The sequence below is a fragment of the Sminthopsis crassicaudata genome, chromosome 1, assembly GCF_048593235.1.
Source record: "Sminthopsis crassicaudata isolate SCR6 chromosome 1, ASM4859323v1, whole genome shotgun sequence".
In the NCBI taxonomy this organism is placed as follows: Eukaryota; Metazoa; Chordata; class Mammalia; order Dasyuromorphia; family Dasyuridae; genus Sminthopsis; species Sminthopsis crassicaudata.
In genome coordinates this window covers 307,106,227-307,120,152 of record NC_133617.1, presented here as the reverse complement: position 1 = coordinate 307,120,152, position 13,926 = coordinate 307,106,227, and the positions used below count along the sequence as shown (strand labels likewise).

Sequence of the window (13,926 nt, the reverse complement as noted above, 5' to 3'; positions counted from 1 at the left end):
TAAATACATTGGTCAGGGAGATTCTGCTCAGATAGAGCAAGTAAGAAATTTCCAGGGTTTCCAGATTTCACCTACAGATAGAAAATATAATGACATATAATGATAGGGGGAGCAACAAAAATAAAGGGGTAAAGCAGTTGTGCTCCTACTATAACTTGAGAGAATGTTATAAAAAACAAGGCCCCTAGATCTGAAGTTTGGCCTGACATTTCAAGACAGACTTCACTGAATCAACAAATAGCTGGCCCAAGAGAGCTCTGTTAGCATACAAATTAGATGTCAGGAAATATCACCTCATTTTTCACCTCACTCTTTACCTTAAGAAATTTCATCTCATAAACTTTTATGTGAAAAAATTTCATCTAAAGAACAGTAGACAGACTCACAGGGTTAAATATCTGCAACCACTTCCCATTTCATACCATCTCTCCAAGTCTCCCTTCTCAAAGAAAGCTAGACATTTCCCCAGCTACTTATTGCAGCCACATGTGTAAAGAGAGAGCTGTTGAGGAGCTAGCCATGAATATATACCCTACAAAGGTGTTAGGATTTTACAAGGTAATAAATCAATGGAATTGATAGAGACATTCATTATCTAATTTAGCATGGTACTTAATAGTTCTCTAGTTCAGTAATGTACTCACTAGAATTCCACAAGATTCACACCTTTAAGACAGCATATTTTAAGGAGGTTCCATAAGTCCAGGGAAAACCCAGAAGTCCACTCTCTTGGAGGCGGAGTTCATTCCGACTTCCACCTTTGTGCTGGCTGGAGACATTGGGAGGACAAGAAGCTGAAGCTGGCTGAAGAGATTTGGAGGGAGCTCTTGCAACCAAGAAGATAAATAGGTCTTTATTAAAACTAAGTGGGCCCAGGAAAAGATTCAGGACTTTGAAGGACACAATAAAGGATCTGGACTTTAACTCCTGGCTGCATTTGGGATTATTGAATTGAACTGGAACTAAGACTGATCCCAGAAGCTCCACAAGAGACCTGTTCCCAGAGAACGATTACAATTTAGAGAACATTACATTTTGGGGCCTAAATGTGGGACAAACAAGATCCTGATTTGAGTGGAAAAGCCTCTGATCCTGATCCAGTGGAAAAGTTTCTCTGAAGCATAAATTAGAGTGAGTACAAGAAGGAAACTTTGTTAAAGAGCTAAAGTAATATTTCAGCTAAAATGGGGCAGATGTTTAGAAAACAGCATTCTGTTTCTCTTCAAGGAAAATTTGTAGAGAGCATTGACTTGGTTATGAAAAGCCAAGGTTTCATTTTAATTTTGGAGCAGATCACTGAACTTTTAGAAACTGCAGTACATATCTCCTTGGTTCTCTGTGGAAAAAGAATTGGATCTAGAAGAATGGAAATTAGTAGGAGAACAACTTTGTCAAGACTACAACAAAAATGGACCTGACTAAATTTCCAAAGGTACACTTAATACATACAATTTAATACAACTGTCTTTAGGAAATTTTATAAATTATAGAATAAGGAAGAAGGAGAAAGATCAGGAGGAGGAGGTGCCAAATAAACTAGGTGAAAAGGATGAAGAATCAGATAAGAATTCACAGCAGGAGAAAATATATCATTTCCAATCCCCTGACCTACTTCCCTCAATTAACCTTTCATGGGTGGAGGGAGAAGGAGGATGGGGAGAGGCAGTAACAGAATCAGAACTACCTATTAAGGAACCTATGACAAGTTTAGAAAAAAGTATTGGTTAAGGCAAAAAATGAAGGAGATGATATATCTGATTTTATAGATGCATACCCTGTCATTGAAGAGCTTGACTATTCAGGTCAAAAATGGAGAAGATACACTACTTTCGATCTGAACAAAATTAAGGATTTCAAAAAGGGTTGCACTCTTTATGGGACTACATCATCTTATGTTAAGATGTTAATAGATAATTTGGCTTGTGAAATCCTAACCCCTAATGACTGGAAATCCATAGCAAGGACATGTTTAGAACTGGGAAAAAACTTTTTGTGGCTTTTGGAGTATCATGAATTATGTAGTTTTCAAGCCAGACACAATACACAAATAGGAATTAATGTACAAGTCACTTATGACCAGTTAGCTGGTGAAGGTCAGTATGGAGAGAATTCAGAACAGATTATTTATCTCATAAAATTGTATGAGTAAATATCTAAGGCTGCAATAAAAGCTTGGGGTTCCCTCCCTGGACAGAAAGATAAAGGTGAAACCATCACAAAAATAGAGCAAGTTCCCAATGTGTGGATTTTGTGCTCAGTGCTCAGAGATCAGAGATCAGTATAGATATGGATATAGAGTTACAAGACAGGCTGAGAGAAGACCTAAAACTCTATGTCCAAAATGTCACAAGAACTTCCAATAGGCCTCAGAATGTAGAGTGACTCAGAGAAATGAGAGGTAGGACCCAGCTCCAAGACTTCAATCAAAAGATAGGTGGCATAAGATTGCAGCTGAGTTTACACCCAGAGAGTTTTCAGAAGGTCAGGACTCTGATGTGATCAACCAGCAGAAAAGCAATCATAAGCCATAAAGGGTTACATGATCGATCAACCAGCAGAAAAAGCAATTACAAGGCATAAAGGATTACATGATCAGTCATCCAAAAAGCAATCAGATAGCAGAAAGGGATTGCAATTGGGGAGAATACAGGTTTTTTTAAACCAACAGGGCAGTGTACAGTGCAAACAGCTCCAAAGCAATTGCCAGATGATGAGGAGAGATTTAGAAAGTGGTAAATAGATGGGAATTAGGTAGGTTAACTGCTTGGGAGAAAGGGTTTGTTTGTATTTTTATAGACAGAGAAGAGAACAGATGGAGAAGGAAACAGATGGGTGGCAAGGAGCACCTGGAGAATGATAGAAAAGGAGAAAAACCTCAAAACAAAGGAGAAGATCTAAGAAACATCTGACATTGAAAGAGCATAGCTGATGATAAAGACTGTTGCAGCTCTTAAAAACCAGCAGGAATCATTGGATTCCCTAAAACAAGATAAGACTGTTGCAGGACTTGAAAACCATCAGGGATCATTGGATTCCCTGAGATGAAAAATTGTTGATGGGACTATTGCAGCACATCAAAACTTGCAGGAATTATTGGATTCCTGCCATATGAATTAATGGACAATAAATTCCTTTTGGACTATTTCTAGGAGTTATAGATATGTATAATTCCTCATGTGTTATGTTACTATGTGCTTATGTAATTTACATAATTATGTGTAGTACTTTGCATATTGATAAATTTATGTATACCTGTTTCAAGTAAGCCCCTTCAGAAACCCTCTAATCTGATTTGATTTCCAATTTCCTTTGATGCTTTCATCTCCCTGAGAAGTAAGGAAGGGTGTGACCATCTCCTTTTTAGATGTTTTCACTTCTTTTTTGAGCAGTCAAGGAAGGAATGATCACCTTCTTTTTTGAGGTTCTCACCTCTTTGAGAAGTCAGGAGGTCATGACCGCCCTATGTTCTAAATCAAAAGAAAGGGGGAGATGTTAGGAGTCTTACAAGGTGCTAAGTCACTGGAATGGATAGAGACAATAATTATCTAATTTAGCATGGTACTTAACAGTTCTTTAGTTCAGTAATGTACTTAACTAGAATTCCTCAAGATTCACACCTTTAAGAAAGAATACTTTTTAATTTTTTTTTTAATTTTGGTAGATTTTCTATGCCTCTTTCTGGGGTGTAGTTTCCCACTTCTTATTACTCCTTCCCATTTTTCTCATACTACCCCCTTTCCTTTACTACTCCCATTTTTTATATCAGTAAAATCAAATTATCCATGCAGACTTTCTGTATATCCACAACAGAGAGGCAGTTCTCAAGAGGTCTTTTTACCTTTTTCTGCTTCTCTTCAATCTTGTGGATATAGAACAATTTTTTTTTGTTTAAATCTGTTTTTTTTCTTAGAAACAAATGGAATTCCTCTGTTTCATTAAATGGCCATCTTCTTCCATGGAAGAAAATCCTAAACTTAGCTGGGTAGTTTATTCTTGGCTGCAATCCTTGATCTTTTGCCATTTGGAACATCAGGTTCCAGACTGTTCGATCTTTTAATATGGAGGCATCCAGATTTTGAATGACCCTTATTGTGGCACCTTAATATTTGAATTTTTTTTTTCCTAGCTGCTTGCAATATTTTTTTTTTCCTTTGTTAGGTAGTTCTGCAGCTTAGCCACAATGTTCCGTGGAGTTCTTTTGTTAGGGTCTTTTTCAGAAGGTGTTCAATTAATTCTTTTGATGTCTATTTTCCCTTCTGTTTTTATTATCTCTGGACAGTTCTCTTTGATGATTCCCTGCAAAATAGAATCTAGGCTCTTTTTTTGATCATAGTTTTCAGGAAGTCCAATGATCCTCAGATTATCTCTCCTTGATCTATTTTCCAGGTCTATAGATTTTCCCAGTAAGTATTTGATGTTATTCTCCAGCTTTTCAATTTTTTTGTTTTGTTTGATTGATTCTTGGGTTCTCAATGAATCATTCATTTCTATTTGTTCCGTCCTGACTTTTAAGGAGTTATTTTCTTCATCCACATTTTTTAGTTCTTTTTGTATATGCCCAATTGAGTTTTTAAATGAATTATTTTGCTCTACTGAATTTTTTCCCATTTCTCTAATTTTTTTGGAGAGTTATTTTCTTTTCTCCAATTCAGAAATCCTACTTTCCTGTGATTTTTTAACATTTTCTAATTCATAAATATTGTTTCCCTTCATCTCCTGTGAATTCTTTATTTTTTCCAACTCAAATTTCAGGATGTTGTTATTCTCTATCATAGGTTCTTTCCTTTCCCCATTTTTCTTCAAACTCTCTTAACTTTTTAATAGTCTCTTCTATGAGAGAGTTATGTGATAGGGGGCAGGTATCATTCCCCTTTAGGTTGTTATCTGCTGACTCTCTGCTGTTAACTTTCTCAGGGTTGGATACCTGCTCTTTTGCTGTGTAGAAGGTATCAATTGTTCTCTTCAGCTTTTTACTCATTGTTAAAAATCTGTTGGAGTCTGCCCTTGGGGTTAGAAGTTTATTTATTTATTTACCAGCTTCCTCCCAGATGGATGGATGCATCGGTTCCTGTGCCTGAGCTAAGAGAGAGCTCTGGGAGAGAGTTCTCCTCCCCCTCCCCAAAAATGCCTCAGAGGTGATTAGTATGGCTGCACTGTGAGGGTTGCCCAGTGAAGGACCCCGCTTTGTGGCCTTGCAACTGCCCTGAGGTTTAAAGCTGAACAGCAAAAGTAACACAAAGCCCAGCCAATGCATCCAATGAAGCATGGATATCAGCAGCTGATGTGAAAAGCCCCTGTGCTCAAACTGGAAATGTCTGTCCTGAAACCGTGGTCCCTATTTCAAAGGTTCCTCTTCTCTGGCAGTTCTGCTTTTCTGGGTATTCTGCTGCTGCTAGAGTTCCATTGCCTCAGGCTAAGCCCAGCTGTGTCCTAGTTGTTCAGCTCTTACCTACCTCAAGGAGAAGCCCCAGGCAGCAGAAGGTGGCTTCACAGCCCTGAGGATATCTATTAGATCACTCCCAGATTGGGGTGGATTAAGGATCTGGCTTTATATTTTAAAATGGCTTGATTTCTCTTCTGAACTGCTGTTTTATAAGCAGAGAAGAGCTAACAGCCTGTGTCAGATTCCTCTATCTCAATGGCTTCTCTGATCTGAGAGTTCTCCCCAGCCTGATTGGCACAGTGTGTTAGCACCTAACCGTCTGTGCTGCCCTTTTTTCTTCCTCCCCTGGGATCCAACCTTTTCTGTTGAAATTCCGGATTCTCTTTAGCTGGTAAATTATGCTTCTAATCCTTGTAGTTTTTATCAGTCCAGCGTTATTTTTGAGGCTGATTTAACTAATTGGTATTGAGGAAAGAAGGGAGCTAACAAATTCGAGTGTATCTTCTCCACCATCTTGGCTCCACCGCAAAGAAAGCATACTTTTAAGGAGCTCCCACAGGCCCAGGGAGAACCCAGAAGCCCACACTCTCTTGGAGGCAGAGTTCATTCCAACTTCCACCTTTATGCTGACTGGAGACATTGGGAGGACAAGAGGCTGAAGCTGGCTGGAGAGATTCAGAGGGAGCTCTTGGAACCAAGGAGAAAGTTAGGCCTCTATTAAAGCTAAGCGGGCCCAGGAAAAGATTCAGAACTTTGAAGGACACAATAAAGGATCTGGATTTTAACTCCAGGCTGCATTGGGATTATTGAACTGAACTGAAACTAAAGCTGCTCCCAGAAGCTCCCAGGAGACCTCCTCCCAGAGAACAATTATAATTTAGAGAACAGAACATTGCACAAAGGAATCCAAGGAAACCCTTTTTTCCAAGCATCCCTCCTGAAAAAGCATTTCTCCAGCTTTTGAATCTTTCAAAGAAAACAGCTTGGAAAAAATGTGGCTCTAACTACCTTCTGAGCATTGCCTTCAACATGGTTAATGAGTTCTGTGAACAATTTTCTTACTATGGCATGAAAGCTATTGTCGCACTGTACTTCCTTGTACATCTACTTGCTTTTTAGCTAAGATATATCTATATCTGGATACTATGCCTTCAATAGCCTTTGCTATTTCTTGTTCTTTTGGATGCAATCATAGCTGATTTTTGGTTGGGAAACTTCAAGACAATTATCTATCTCTCCTTGGTGTATGTGCCAGGTCACTTGATCAAGTCTTAGAGTGAAGCGCCAGTTGTGGGGGGATGTAATACATGTGGTTCTATCCATTGTTGGCCTCTTCTTCATAGCTTAGTGAACAAACACTTTGTGGCAGGCTTTGGTAGTGACCATTTGAGAAGAAAATGCAAAAGAAAGGAACAGGTTTTCTCAGTTTTCTATGTGGCTATCAATGCAAGGAATTTGATCTTCACCTTTTACAATGTTTTGGAAAAGCTTATTATGCTTTAGTATTTGGGGTTACAGGAATCCTGATGGTACTAGTCCTTGTTGTATTTGTTCTTGGAAGAAAGATGTAAATAAAACCTTCCCCCTGAAGGAAATGTAATGGTTAAAATCTCCAAATGTGTCTGGTTTGGAATTTTAAATCATCTGAAGAACCAGTCCAGTGAAATTCCAAAGAGAGAGCATTGGCTGGACAGCACAGAGGAAAAGTCTCCAAAACAGCTCATTATAGAAGTGAAAGTTTCCCATGTGCTGTTCCTTTATATTTCACTACCAATGCTCTGGGCTATCAGCAGGGCTCTTGGTGGATTTTGCAAGATCTAGAATGAATGACGTCAGATTTTTCAGGTTCCAGCCTGACCATATACAAGTATCGAATACTCCTCCTGTGCTTATCTAAAATATCCAGGTTTTTTTGACCTAGATGTCTATCTTCTGGTCAAGAGGTGTGGAATCAACAAGATGACAACTGGTATGGAACTGGTATACCTCGCATTTGCAATTACAGCTACTGTTAAGATCAAGGTAAATGAACTGAGCTCACACAAGCCAGGAGGCAAAGTAGTTTACCTGAGAATTCTAAATCTGGCAGATGATGAAGTGAAAATGGCTTTGATGAATTATCAGAATCACTCTCTGTTTTCAGAGGCCATGAAACCAAGACTGCAAACAGACTATTCCCCATATGCTCCTGACCACAGGAAGTTATACTATCACCACATATCACCAGTAAGCATATCCTGGAAGAGAAGAACAGACACAGTTTGGTCATTCATGCAGATCAGAGGGGAGTTTTCTGAATCCTAATGAAGGACATGGTAACCTCAACACTCAATGGAATGACAGCAGTGAGGTTTAGTAACACCTTGAATAAAGATGTTAACCAAACTTTAAGGAGAGATGACTCCCTCAGTGTTGGAAATGGAAAAGTACCATTATGTGCACTGTAGGCACAAGACAAGGACTTCTTGGACACAAGACGGTTTGATTTTGGTGCAGTATACATACTTATTATTACTAATAATTTTGATCAGGGTCTGTGGGTATGGAAAACTGAAGATATTCCATCCAATCAAATAATTATTGCACAACAGTTGCCACAGTCTTTCTGGAGGTGTTTTCTGTCACCAGGTTTGAGATCTCTTTTTTTTTTTTTTTTTTTTTTTTTTTAAACATGCTCTAATCAGACTAACTCATCCCTGGTTCTGGACCTAATCCTAATCTACATGTACAATGAGCATCTTTCCCACTGGGCTAAGTCAAAGAAGTAGTGCCAATTTCACAAGAGACACTGTTCTGCAGCAGTCTTTCATTCTCTCCCTCTGGGGCACCAACCCTGAAATAATACCCTCGAGCAAGAAATTGAACTACTCCATATCTCAGCCCCATCACCTATTCACGGAAAATAGAGTCTGCCCATACATTGTTTCTGTGAAGCTGGAACTGCTTATGTATCTAAAAGAATGTGAAGAAAAGAATTTAGCCTATGTTACTGTGTAAAAAAAAAATAATAGACAGCTGAGTTGGGGAAAACTGAAAGACATACTCAAAATTCTGGAGCTGGGTCTATTGATTAGTATTGAGTCTGCCTGTGGCTTTGGCATAGAAGGATCTATCTAGCATACTAGCATATACCAGATGAGAGAAATTCTAGAAGGAGAAAAAAAAATTGAGGATAACATGGTTAGGAGCCCAACCTGTGGTTTAGAGAAAGAAATAAGTCCCTGAGGTTGGGCACCTAGATAGAATTCAAAACAAAACAAACAAAACAAAACATAAGAACTTAGGCCGAAGAACATTATCTGCAACTCAAGAGTAAGACTTGATTAATAAGAAGCTGCCAAAAATAAAATGAAACAAAATAAAAATGTGTATAAAAGGAGAAAAAGACCTCAACCATAGATAGGCACTTTGGTATAATAGACCAAGGTTTATATTCAGAAGGGTTTATATTAAGAAGATATTGAAGTTGAAAAAAAGCCACTTCTATCCACAAAGAGTAACATTAAATTGTCACAAGCCCAAAATATTTCTTAGAAGAACTTTAAAAAGAAATGAAAAAATCAAATAAGAAAGACTGAGGAAAATAGAAAATAAATAAAAGCAATTATGAGGATTATGAAAATAAATGTAACCAATTGGAAAAAAAGAAACACAATCAATCATAAGGCTGAAAATAACTAGTTGAAACCTAGAATTGGATAAAAAGAATCAAATGACATTATACAACACAGATTAATTATAACATTAGAAAAATAGAAAGAATCTGAAACATCTAAAAAAAATTACCTTATTATCAAGGAACAACAATATGAAAATTGAAGTTATGATATGAAAAAGTTATGATTAAAAAAGAGGCTGATAATATTACAATAAAATTTATTAAAGAAAAGTGACAAGATATAGTGAAATAAGAGAAATAGAAAAAAAAATCTACCATATACCAGGTAAAAGAAATCACAAGAGAAAACTTATAGGAATGTCAGAGCCAAGTTTCAAAACTCCTAGTTTAAGAAGACTTTTTCTTCCATAATTCTTCTGCACGAGCTTTCATTTATTCCGTATTTTTCCTCTATCTCTCTTATTTGATTTTAAAATCCTTTTGAGATCCTCTAAAAAGAACATTTGAACTTGAGACTAATTCATATTTCCACCTTGACACTTCACATACATGCATTTAGTTATTGCTGTCCTCTTTTGAGTTTGTGTTCTGATCTTCTTTATTAGTGAATGGTAGCTTTTCATGGACTCTTTTTTATTGTTTTTCCGTTGTTTTTGGTCATTTTTAAAAGTTGAGCCCTGCTCTTAGGGAATAGGAGAGATTCTCCCAAGCTTCTTTTGAAAGGTGATAGGAGGTTTGTCTCTGATTTTCCACCCTGAGGCTGGAAGTGCTGCTGGCTCCATAGTGATATGTTGGCCTTGCATAGTCAGTCCTGTTGTACCTGGCTTTGGGGTTCCCAATGTGCACTTCTGTTCTTGGGCTAGAGAACTAACAGCTGGTATGCTGAGCCAGAACCAAATGGCTTCTGCTGCTGATTTGTGCTGTTACTAAAAGCTTCCTGTTACTTTCCCTGCACCACCCATGTCCTAGTCCTTGCTCTCCTTTCATGCAAGTGAGACAGACATTTCCTGAAGTCTTTCTAAGTTGCCTTAAGCTAGAAAAAGTGTTTCACTTCATCTTTTTGTAGGTTCTGTCACTCAAAGATCTATATCTTGGCTTGATTTAGTAGTATTTCTGAGAGAAGCTGGTGAGAGTGCTCCAGCAATTTCCTGATTTCTTCACTGTCTTGTCTCTATCTTTTCTCATTTCCTATTTGAAAAAAAAAAAAAATGAAAAGAAATTAGTCTACATTTTTTCTTTCTTTCTTTCTTTGTTTTTTTTTTTTTTTTTTTTTTTTTTTTTAGTTGGATGATGTATCAAAACCTCAAAGGAATTTGGGACTCTTGTGTTACCCTTTCCAGATATTTTTTGTATAATTAATTCCCCCTTTAAATATTCCATAAAATTCACTTATGAATATTCTGCTCCTGGGAACGGAATATATATATATATATATATATATATATATATATATATATATATATATATATATATATATATATTGCACTTTCTCTCTCTCTCTCTCTCTCTCTCTCTCTCTCTCTCTCTCTCTCTCTCTCTTCTCTCTCTCTCTTTCACTCTCTCATTTTCCCATTCTCTTGCTTTCCATCTATACATATATAGCTATATGTATACGTATAGCTATAATTAAACAAATAAAGAAATCTATTGATTTTTTCAGCTTGTTTTCTTCTTCCATAAAAGCTCATTTTTCTTTTCTCTTCTTTTCTGTCATTTTCTCTTCATACTTGTCCCTCAGATATACATCTTTTCCTTTTTATAAGTCTACAGAATCTTTAAGTACTACAGAATAAATCATTGAAGAAAAAGATAAGATTTGACAGATCTTTTTCATATCCTTCATAGCATTATAGCTTGGCTTCATTAGACTGCATAGTTTCTTTTGCTCACTACTCCCATTTGCATTGCACCAGAATATGACATCTAAGAATTTAATTTCTACATAGTTTAACCTTATGTAATAATTATCTTTTAATTCTGAGGGATTCATTTCTAAGTATTTCACATCTAGTTCACAGTTCATTTATTTTGGGGTGGAGCCAAGATGGTGGAGAAGATACACATGAATTTCTAATCTCCCTTCTACCTTCAATACAAACTAGTTAAATCAGCCTCAAAAACAATGCTGGACTGATAAAAAACTCAAGGATTAGAAGCACAACTTATCAGCTGAAGAGAATCTGGAATTTTGACAGAAAAGGTCGGTTCCAAGGGGAGGAAAAAAAAAAAAAGACCGGCACAGATAGGGTTAGACTAGGGGCTACTACATTGTGCCAAACGGGCTGGGGAGAACTCTGGGATAAGAGAAGCCACTGAAATAGAGGAATCTGGCATAGACTGATAGCTCTACTCTGCTTGTAAAACAGCACATAGGAAAAGAAATCAAAGCCACTTTAAAATAAAAAGACAGAAAATATAATCACCCTAAACCAGAAGGGACCCAACACCAATCTCCAAATCAAGGAAAAAATTATTGCAAGCAGCTAGGAAAAAAACAATTCAAATATCAAGGTGCCGCAATAAAGGTCATGCAAGATCTGGCTGCCTCCACATTAAAGGATCGAAGGGCCTGGAACCTGATATTCCAAAAGGCAAAAGAACAGGGACTGCAACCAAGAATAAACTACCCAGCTAAGTTTAGCATTTTCTTCCATGGAAGAAGATGGACATTTAATGAAACAGAGGAATTCCATTTGTTTCTAAGAAAAAACAAAAAACAAAAGACTTAACAAATTTGATCTACATCCACAAGAGAAGCAGGAAAAGGTAAAAAGAACTCTTGACACTGTATTTCTGTTGTTGATATACAGAAAGTCCACATGGACAATTTGATTTTATTGATATAACATAAAAAAGGAAGTAGTAAAGGGAAGGTATAGTATCAGAAAATGGGAAAGGAAAGATAAAAAGAGGGAAACTATATCCCAGGAAGAGGCAAAGAAAAACTACATCTGAGGGAATTTAGAGAGGGGGAGAAACATTGTGTGAATCTTACTCTCAGAAGAGTAGTCTCAAAGAGTAAATCATTGACATATTTGTTTTTCAGAGAATTCTCTCTCACCTCATTAAAAGGGGGGAGAGGAAAAGGGAAAAGGAAAAGAGGAATAAGGGAAGGGTAAAAGAAAGGAGAAGGGAGTTAAAAGGATGGGGGAGGGATACTAAAAAGGTAGGGCTGTGCATCACAAGTGGGGTCCATAAATTCAATACTGGGAAAGGGGTTCAGGGGGACAAGGGGGAAAAACATAAACAAGGGATAATATAATGGCAGGAAATACAGAATTAGTGATTTTAACTGTAAATGTGAATGGGATGAACTCTCCCATTAAACAGAGGCAGATAGCAAACTGGATCAAAAGTCAGAACCCTACAATATGTTGTTTACAAGAAAAACATTTAAAGCAGGGAAATATATAAAGAGTAAAGGTAAAAGGTTGGAGCAGAATCTATTATGCTTCAGGTGAAGCCAAAAAAGCAGGGGTAGCCATCCTTATCTCAGATCAACAAAATAAGAAATTGATATAATTAAAAGAGAAAAGCAAGGAAACTATATCCTGTTAAAAGGTAGCATAGACAATGAAGCCATATCAATACTAAACATATATGCACCAAGTGGTTAACCATCTAACTTTCTAAAGGAGAAGTAAAGAGAGTTGCAAGAAGAAATAGACAGCAAAACTATAATAGTGGGAGATCGCAACCTTGCACTCTTAGAATTAGATAAACCAAACCACAAAACAAGTAAGAAAGAAATTAAAGAGGTAAATAGAACATTCGGGAAATTAGGAATGATATATCTTTGGAGAAAACTGAATGGTGATAGAAAGGAGTAAACTTTCTTATCAGCAGTTGATGGAACCTATACAAAAATCGATCATATACTAGGATATAAAAACCTCAAAATCAAATCAGTAAGGCAGAAATTGCAAATGTATCCTTTTCATACCACAATGCAATGAAAATTACATTTAATAAAAAGCCATGGGAAAGATAGAACAAAAAATAATTGGAAACTAAATAATTTCATCTTAAAGAATGATTGGGTAAAACAGCAAATTATAAAAACAATTAATAATTTTACCCAAGATAATGACAATGATGAGACATCATACCAAAATTTGTGGGATGTAGCTAAAGTGGTAATAAGGGGAAATTTTTTATCTTTAGAGGCTTATTTGAATAAAATACAGAAAGAGAAGATAAATGAATTGGGTTTTCAACTTAAAAAGCTAGAAAAAGACCAAATTTAAAATCCCCAACCAAAAACTAAACTTCAAATTCTAAAGTTAAAAGGAGAAATCAATAACATTGAAAGTAAAAAACAAACAGCAAAAAAACAAACAAAAAAACTATTGAATTAATAAATAAAACTAAGAGTTGATTTTATGAAAAAGCCAATAAAATAGATAAACCTTTGATAAATCTGATCAGAAAAAGGAAAGAGGAAAATCAAATTGTTAGTCTTAAAAATGAAAACAAGGATCTTTCCACCTATGAAGAAGTAATTAGAGCACTAATAAGCAATTACTTTCCCCAAATTTATGCCAATAAATTAGATAACTTAAGTGAAATGGATGACTAACTCCAAAAATATAGGCTTCCTAGACTAACAGAGGAGGAGATAAACTTCTTAAATAGTCCCATTTCAGAAGAAAGAAATAGAACAAGCTATTAGTCAACTCCCCAGGAAAAAATCCCCAGGACCAGATGGATTTACATGTGAATTCTACCAAACATTTAAAGAACAATTAGCCCAAATGTTACATAAACTATTTGAAAAAATAGGCCATGAAGGAGTCCTACCAAACTCCTTTTATAACACAGACATGGTACTAATACCTAAACCATGTAGGTTGAAAACTGAGAAAGAAAACTATAGACCAATCTCCTTAATGAATATTGATGCTAAAATCTTAAATAAGATATT

At 36.4% G+C, this 13,926-nt stretch overlaps 1 pseudogene; it reads left to right on the top strand.

Annotated features, from left to right (window-relative positions):
- Positions 1-486: 486 nt before the first annotated feature.
- Positions 487-9,932, top strand: LOC141549819 (solute carrier family 15 member 2 pseudogene; annotated as a pseudogene).
- The last annotated feature ends 3,994 nt before the right edge of the window (positions 9,933-13,926 follow it).